We start from the raw sequence: 8,449 nt of genomic DNA, 5'->3' as shown, positions 1-8,449 counted from the left end.
TAAACTATAAGCTCCTTGAAGGTAGAGCTTGTGTCTGACAAATATATTATAGACTTCCAAGCATTTAGTACAGTGTTTCCATAAAGGAGGCACTCAATAAATATCATGAATTGAATGACTGAGTGAATGTGTGATCTCATGTGGCACATGATCAGGCTAGGCAAACAAGTGGCGGGGACTGGGGTGGGGACTAAGGGAACCATGCACTTCCAGACCTAATGCCCAGTGAGGACTAGGGGGTAGGTGGTTGAGACGGAGACTGAGCTCCTCCTTCTTTATTCCCTTCTTTCTCTCTTCTTCCCTTCTCTTCCTCTCTCTTCTACTCAATCCTTTTTTATTCTATTAATTTCTCCCTTCCCAGATCTTTAAAAGCTTCAACCACTCATCGGTCCTACTCAAACTTTGTCTTCATGCTTAAAATGAAAAGTTGGAGCCTCTGCTTTCCAGAAGCCCTGTGTGTAAGCAATCAGTTCTGAGAATAGACTGAAGTGACAATCAACCAAGACAGGTACCTTCTCCTGCTGTTCCCAAACTTGTTTTCTTTCCCATTACTCACCTCTGCTTCCCTTTCTTGAAAAGCAGTGTGGCTTAGTGGAAAGAGCAGGGGATCAGAGGACCTGCATGCTAATCTCAGCTCTGTCACTTGTCTACTTTGTGACCTTGGCTGAGTCACTTAATAGCTCTGTGCTTCAGTTTCCCCATTTATAAAATTGGGATTCAATACCTGTTCTCCCTACTTTAAGACTGTGAGCCCTATGTGGGCAGGAACTCTGTCCGATATTTTAATTGTATCTGACCTAATGTTCTTTTATATATACTAGTGTGTAGTACAGTGGATGGCACATAGTATTTAGCAAATATGCACTATTATCATTATTATCATACCAATTATATGTGATTAGTTATCTGTGCATTAGCCTCCTGGTTGAACTCTCAACCTCTCCGAACTCTGATCTACATCACATGCTGCTGCAAGAACCATCTCCCTGAAGCATCTCTCTGAACACAAATCTCCTCCACATCTTCCACCAGTTCCCCATTTCTCTTTGCATCAAATACAAACTCTTCAAAGTCAGCTTCAGGATTCTCCAGCCCCTGACTCCACCTTAGTTTATTTTTCCTCTCTCTTTTTTCCTCCCAAGCCAACTTCTCAACTGTATTTCGGGCTCGGATTTTCCTCCATCATCCCCCTTACTGTATTTTTACTTCATTAAACAGACCACAGCTATCATCACATTCAAAGCCCTCTAAAAATCCCATCTCCTCCAACAAGCTTTCTCTGATTAACTTCCCAGAACTATGAACCATGTAATATCTTCAGTCAACTCTCACCCTTATGAACTTATTTACACTTTCCTTAAAATTCACATGTGTGTGCGCAGAATACAGGTATGTCCTGCTTTAGAGTATAAGCTCGATGTCGGCAAGGAGCATATGACGTCATTATTCTGTACTTCTCAAATGCCTAATGTAGTCCACTGCACCAAATAGACACTCAGTAAATAGTCCTACTACTACTCTGAAACACTGAACTCATCTGAAAAATAATGATATTCAGTATTTGAACTGACAAAATTTGGCACTGATATTCTTACATTTGTTTTCTGTCATCTATTTTCTAGATACCTAACTGATACAAACTACTTCATTTCATGGAAGTTGAGATATCATTATTAAACACTTTTTTTGTTTCATTGTTTCTCATATTACAGAGAAAATAAGCTTTCTTGGAGAATTTTTGTTAATACACACCACAATTAATTGTGAAATATGCAACAGATGGTCGAACTTATAATAATTCTATCAGACTTACAGTATACTGTCTGCATTTCAGAATTTGCTTTTCCCAAAAGATGTTGTTGGGTTGAAGCCATATTGACAGCTGGTACATTCCTAATGTAGTTAGTTTGATATACCTCATCTATTAAATCCTGCACATTTTCCAAAATAACAGATGACAAGTGCAATTGACCACCTGGGAAAAGACATCCTCAATAGAAGACTTAAATTGATCCTCTTTTTTGGTGACTGTAGAGCTTTGTAACTTACTTTTCTATTTTGGGTGACATTATTAACTACCTGCAGATTACCTGTCATCCAAAAGTACCAATTTTTTGCATACAGATATATGATCAAAAACAATCTTGGGACAGTTACCAGATGCTAGAATGATATAAGCCTAGTCAACTAAGCCTTGCTTAGTGGTAGTTTCTCACTTCAAGTGCAATACTTAGGATATTTGTATTGAAGAGCTTCTAAATTGAATTATCAATCTGTTTCTGAATTGTTCTGAAGTAAATGCTGAAAATATTCCACTGACTGTGGTTTGTGATATGTCCATTTGGGGCATCTGCAAAATTCCAGCAGCAGAAGATTAAGATGTGCCTTGTAATAAAATATATATTCCCAATGCTTCAAGTTGGAAGGGAATCTACTGTGCATTCTTTTTGGCCTAAATAAGACAAGAAAATAATTCCAGTTCACAAAAGAAACAGCATGACCTAGGGGATAGAACTCAGTCCTGGGAAGTTACAAAGTTATTCACCCATCATTGAAGTTATGCTCTCCGCAAAATAACTGTTGTTAGGAGAATGGATGACAGCAAGATACCCACGTAACTGATGCATGGAGAGTTGAAATTGGGGAAACAAAAATAAGGAACCTAGATGAAACATTATAGCAAACCAAAGCCTTCAGACAATAATAATGTTGGTATTTGTTAAGCGCTTACTATGTGCCGAGCACTGTTCTAAGCACTGGGGTAGACATAGGGGAATCAGGTTGTCCCACGTGGGGCTCACAGTCTTAATCCCCATTTTACAGATGAGGGAACTGAGGCACAGAGAAGTTAAGTGACTTGCCCACAGTCACATAGCCGACAAGTGGCAGAACTGGGATTTGAACTCATGAGCCCTGACTCCAAAGCCCGTGCTCTTTCCACTGAGCCACGCTGCATTCCATATGCAAGTTGGAAATCATTTGCTGAAAGTAGAGGCTTTGTTGGAGCAGAAACCCAGTGAAGATCATGAAACGAGAAAATAAAGTGAAAATATTGCAAGACATTATAAAAAAACAATAAAACTGTCCCCAAATCTCTGCTTTTGTGTACACAGTAGGTGGCCAGGATGGAGGATCCCTTGTTTGTCTTTTCAGCCACAGATGTGGAACAATTTCATTGACAGTATCTCCATGTTTGAGAGTTATCTCTGTGTGTGTGTGTGTGTGTGTGCGCGCCCAGTACTGTTGTGCTACTGTGAGCACTACCTTAGTTTTGGCGATTTAACTATGTTCCAGGACCTCATGATGGGCGATCTTGTCCTACCATACTATGGGTCATAGGAGATGCTGATGCAACTGCTCCAAGATCTATATAGATATGGTTCTGTAGTTGACACACATCTCATAGTCATATTAGAAAGTGCACATCTTGTCAGCCTTGAAGATCTTTGATATAAATTTTTATGTCATATTGTCACCATACTCTGCCTTGTACTCTTCTGAATGTCCCTTACAATAAATACTATTTTCTATCTGTTTTTCTATACATGCCTCATTGTACTTCATTTAACACTCTTTGGCTTAATCTATTTGCTAAATAGCAAAAATACAATAAGTGAAAACAAATGGATTACATAGATACTAATTGATCGTTCCTTCTAAAGTAGTAAATTACTGTAGAAGAAATACAATGGATTAATGAAATATGATCAAATGATCAAATTTATTGACTGCTTACTGTGTGTACAGCACTATACTAAGTGCTTGGGAGAGTAATAGCAAACACATTCCCTGTGCACAGTGAGTTTACAGCGGGGTAAACAGACTTAATATAAATAAATAAATAAATAAATAAATAAATAAATAAATAAATAAATAAATAAATTACTGGTATGTATTAAAGGGCTTTGGGACTGGGATGTGTTGACGACTAAGACCAGGTGTTGAAAACTTTAAAAACAGCCAATTTAGTAAACAGTGACTTTATGGAAGATTCTTTTAAGAATGGAGGTAATATGATACATTAATTCTGTAACACCATCAAATTGGAAATATGATTTTTTCTACTACGTTAGCTATCAGTTTGTAATAATGCTTAAAAAATCTCATCTGGTATGAAATAGCATGAATAAAATTTTCTATAAAAATGTATGAACATCTATATTCAATATAGCAAATAGTTGAAATGCATTAAATACCACAAATTTACAGTTAAGCAATATAGGGAATAGCAAAACTAATTCGTTTACCTAGATTTATGCAGGAAGACATTAACAGAAATTCTGTCCATCGGTCAATGTGATAATTAATAAAATACGCTACTTTACTTAGGAAGTTTTGCTACTATATATGTAAAAAATATAGTATTTCATGGAAGTAACTGACTAGCAAACACTATAATGATAAAAGCAAATCTAAAATGGTATCTAAAACAATCAGTTCTTGGCCCTCTTCTGTTCTCCATCTATACTCACTCCTTGGTGAACTCATTCCCTCCCTCGGCCTCAACTATTCGCTCCCTCGGCCTCAACTATCTCCTCAATGCAGATGACACCCAAATCTACATCTCCTCCCTGTTCTCATCTCCTCTCTCCAGGCTTGTATCTCCTCCTGCCTCCAGATGACTCCACCTGGATGTCTGCCCACCATCTAAAACTCAACATGTCCAAGTCTGAGCTCCTTATCTTCCCTCCCAAGCCCTGTCCTTTTCCTGACTTCCCTGTCACTGTGGGCGACACTACCAACCTTCTCATTTCACAGGCCCACAACCTTGGTATCATCCTTGACTCAGCTCTCTCATTCACCCCACACATCCAGTCCTTCCCCAACACCTGCCGGTCTCACCTTCACAATATTGCCAAGATCCACCCTTTCCTATCCATCCAAACTGCTACCTTGTTGGTACAAGCTCTCATAATATCCGAACTGGATTATTGTGCCACTCTTCTCTCTGATCTCCTTTCCTCCTGTCCCTCCCCATTCCAGTCTATATTTTTTTCCTCTACCCGGATCATATTCCTACAGAAACGCTCTGAGCATGTCACTACCCTCTTCAAAAACCTCCAGTAGTTGCCTATCAACCTTCACACGAAACAAAAACTATGCACTCTTGGCTTCAAAGCTCTCCATCACCTTGCCTCCTCCTACTTTACCTACCTTCTCTCTTTCTACTGCCCACCCCATACACTCTACTCCTCTGCCGCTCACCTCCTCACTGACTCTCGTTCATGCCTGCCCCACCGTCGACCCCTGGTCCACGACCTACCACTGTCCTGGAATACCCTCCCTCCTCACATTTGGCAAACTAACTCTCTTTCCCTCTTCAAAGCCCTATTGAGAGCTCACTTCCTCCAGGAAGCCTTCCCAAGCTGAGCCCTCCTTTTCCCTCTGTCCCCCTCCCCCTACATTCCCCTTTCTCCCGCCCTCTGCTCTTCCCCCTTTCCATCTGCACAGCACTGTGTAAATTTGTATATATTATTCATTACTCTGTTTATTTTGTTAATGATGTGTATATATCTATGAATCTATTTATCTTGATGATATTTATGCAAGACTACTTGTTTTGTTTTGTTCTGTTTTGTCTTGCTGTCTCCTCCATTTAGACTGTGAGCCTGTTATTAGGTAGGAAATGTCTCTATCTGTTGCCGAATTGTACATTCTAAGCGCTTAGTTCAGTGCTCCACACATAGTAAGCGCTCAATAAATACTATTGAAAGAATGAATGAATGAAATTGTTCAGTTCAACTTTACCTCTGAAATAATGTATACTACTTTGCAAAAGGATGTATTCTTAAACTCCTTCTCCAAACACAATCTAGGTGACTAAATGAGTGTATCTCACATGTTTCATTTTTATACATAAATGACTTTTTTGGCAATGACTATTAACAGTGAAAGTACCATACATTCCTGAAGAAAATAGTTCTTGTAAGAATTAATGTTCAGGCCATTAAAGTTTAATCACTTAAAAAACAAAACAAACCCACATACAGAGAAAGTAAATGTTACCTTCTTGAAAGCATCAATATATGGTTGAGGTAAGGTTTTAAAGAGATAGTTTGGACAGATACAATGGTTGTTTCTTAAGCTGCGTATCCTAAGGGCACTGTGTTTTATAGTTAAATTTTGAAGACTCTCCTTTCTTTGTTTTATCTATGTTTTTCTCCTTTTTTAACCCAAATGTATTGATAATCTTATACTAAGCTTTTTCCTCCACTTATTCTAGAAAAATAACTGCAATTCTTGTTCTTTTTTTTTTTACTGTATATTTCTAAATTTTTTCCTCCATCCCAGCCAAAATCTCTGAATTAAAAATCCATAAGCCCTATTTTCTAAAGTAATTATTAAAAAAAGATCATATTCTATGCAGAAACAAAATAAAAATAATCTAAATTGTTAAGCACTCACTTTGTGCCAAGCAAGGTTATAAACACTTGGGCTCATATTAGAAGAGGTAGGGATAACAGATATAGCTTTGTTTGGCCAGCGACGGAAGTGAATCTTAGAGAGGTTAAGTACTGTCAGTGACAGAGCTGAGATTAGTCCCCAAGCATCTTGACTTCCAGTCCCTAGTACTTTCCACCAGACCACACTGCTTAGTATACATGTTCGGTGTGTTATTAAGCACTGTTCAATAGAATGAGAGCAGTGTTACCAGAAGCCAAGTCTTCTGAGTGATAGTATTGAATGAGAAGGAGTTGCTTAACCACCTTTATTGAAGGTCAAACTCCAAACAGTCTCTGAGCAAAGTATGTTGAGGAGGGATCAAAGCAAATCAATGTTTATATTAGAGGAGCCTGGATCAGATATGAAAATCAGGCAGCAAATGAGCAGCCAGAAAAATAAAAGCATAACAACAGCCAGATTCAATAATGTTCTTATAATATACTTTTATTTATGTACTCTTTCTCTGGACCAAGGAAGGAACAGTGTGCCTAATGCTTTATATAAAATGGGGGTGATGGCAGCAGGACTATGAAAGGCGGTGGTGCCAAAACTATGAAGTAGAATAGCCACACACAAAGGGGTATGGTCTCTTTCCCCTGAATTCCCCACATGTGAGGTTCTGGGACTATGCCAGAACAAAGCGATGTTTAGTCCTCTGGCCCTGACCCCACGTACTGCTGACCACACCAAAAGGAAGGGTCACCAACGACTCTAGCTTCCCCTCCTCAAGCCAGGGGTCAGGATTTGAGCCAAGGGAAGGGTCTTCAACCCCTTCAGACTCTCCCTGACCATGGGGAGCCTGGAATAGCAACAGAGGAAAGGAACATCACTGGCCTCTCCCCTACACTTTGGAGATCTAGGATCCTGTCAGAGGGAAAGGTCGCTAACCACGCAAGCACCCCTCTGAAAGGGGCCCAAGGATTTTAAGGCAAGGGAAGGCTCTCCCACCTCTATCCCTCTGCTCACGAGGATCCAGGACTGTGTCACAAGGGAGGAACAGCCATTCCCCAACTCCTTCACATGCAGGTATCCCAAGGATCTGACAAAGAAGCAGGACAGGGATCGGAATCTAGGGATGCACTGAGGAGAAAATGGCATTTTAATATTTGTCCCTTAGCACCAAACAACTTGTTAACATTCACAAATTCACTGTGGGGAATCCCCCAACTTGAAGCTCCTGAGTTCCCACTTAACTTGAAAAAATTGTGTTGATAGCTTTTCTTGTCTATTGCTGTAAAGTCGTCACTAACCCATAGCGACTCCATGAGCACATTTCTCCCAGAACACCCTACCTCCATCTACAATCGTTCTGGTAATGTAATCATAGAGTTTTCTTGGTAAAAATGTGGAAGTGGCTAACCACTGCCTTCTTCTACTCAGTGAACCTCAGTCTCTACCCTTGACTCTCCCATGCCTCTGCTGCCCAGCACAGGTGAGTTTTGACTTGTAGCAGATGGCTTACACTCTCTAGCCACTGGCCAAGCTAGGAATGGAATGGGTATGCTTCTGCTTGACTCTCCCTCCCATATCCAAGACTGGGAGAGTATTGGAAACTCTCCAGGCATGGTCCTGAGAATAATGTTTGTATCTAGGCTATCTAAATCTGCTGTTGCAGCTCTAGATTTTCTTTCTTTGAATATCCTAACCCTCTCATGTCCTTTCAGTCCTCATCTCTGGATGACCCTCCCCTACTCCCTGTGCCCAGAAACCCACCACCCTAACACCCTCATAGCTCTCATCCCCTACCCCACACAATGATCCTACTAACTGTGATGTGTTTTACCTTCTCAAGCGCTTAGAAGGCTCTACACACAGTAACCACTCAAGAAACACCATGGATTGATTGATTGTTTGACTGTAAGTTCACTCTGAGCAAGGAACGTTTCTGCTAACTTTGTCATTCATTCAATCATTCAGCTGTATTTATTGAGCGCTTACTATGTGCAGAGCACTGTACTAAGTACTTGGAATGTTCAATTTGGCAACAGATAGAGACAATCCCTGC

The 8,449-nt window shown here is 40.0% G+C and overlaps 1 non-coding gene across 1 annotated transcript; it reads right to left on the bottom strand.

Moving 5' to 3' along the window:
• Nucleotides 1-7,886: 7,886 nt before the first annotated feature.
• On the bottom strand, nt 7,887-8,023 carry LOC114815657. The gene has a single exon (XR_003763457.1). It is a non-coding gene; the product is annotated as a small nucleolar RNA SNORA7 (small nucleolar RNA).
• Nucleotides 8,024-8,449: the final 426 nt, after the last annotated feature.

This window comes from Ornithorhynchus anatinus, chromosome 1 (assembly GCF_004115215.2).
Source record: "Ornithorhynchus anatinus isolate Pmale09 chromosome 1, mOrnAna1.pri.v4, whole genome shotgun sequence".
NCBI lineage: Eukaryota > Metazoa > Chordata > Mammalia > Monotremata > Ornithorhynchidae > Ornithorhynchus > Ornithorhynchus anatinus.
This window is presented reverse-complemented; position numbering and strand designations above follow the sequence as displayed.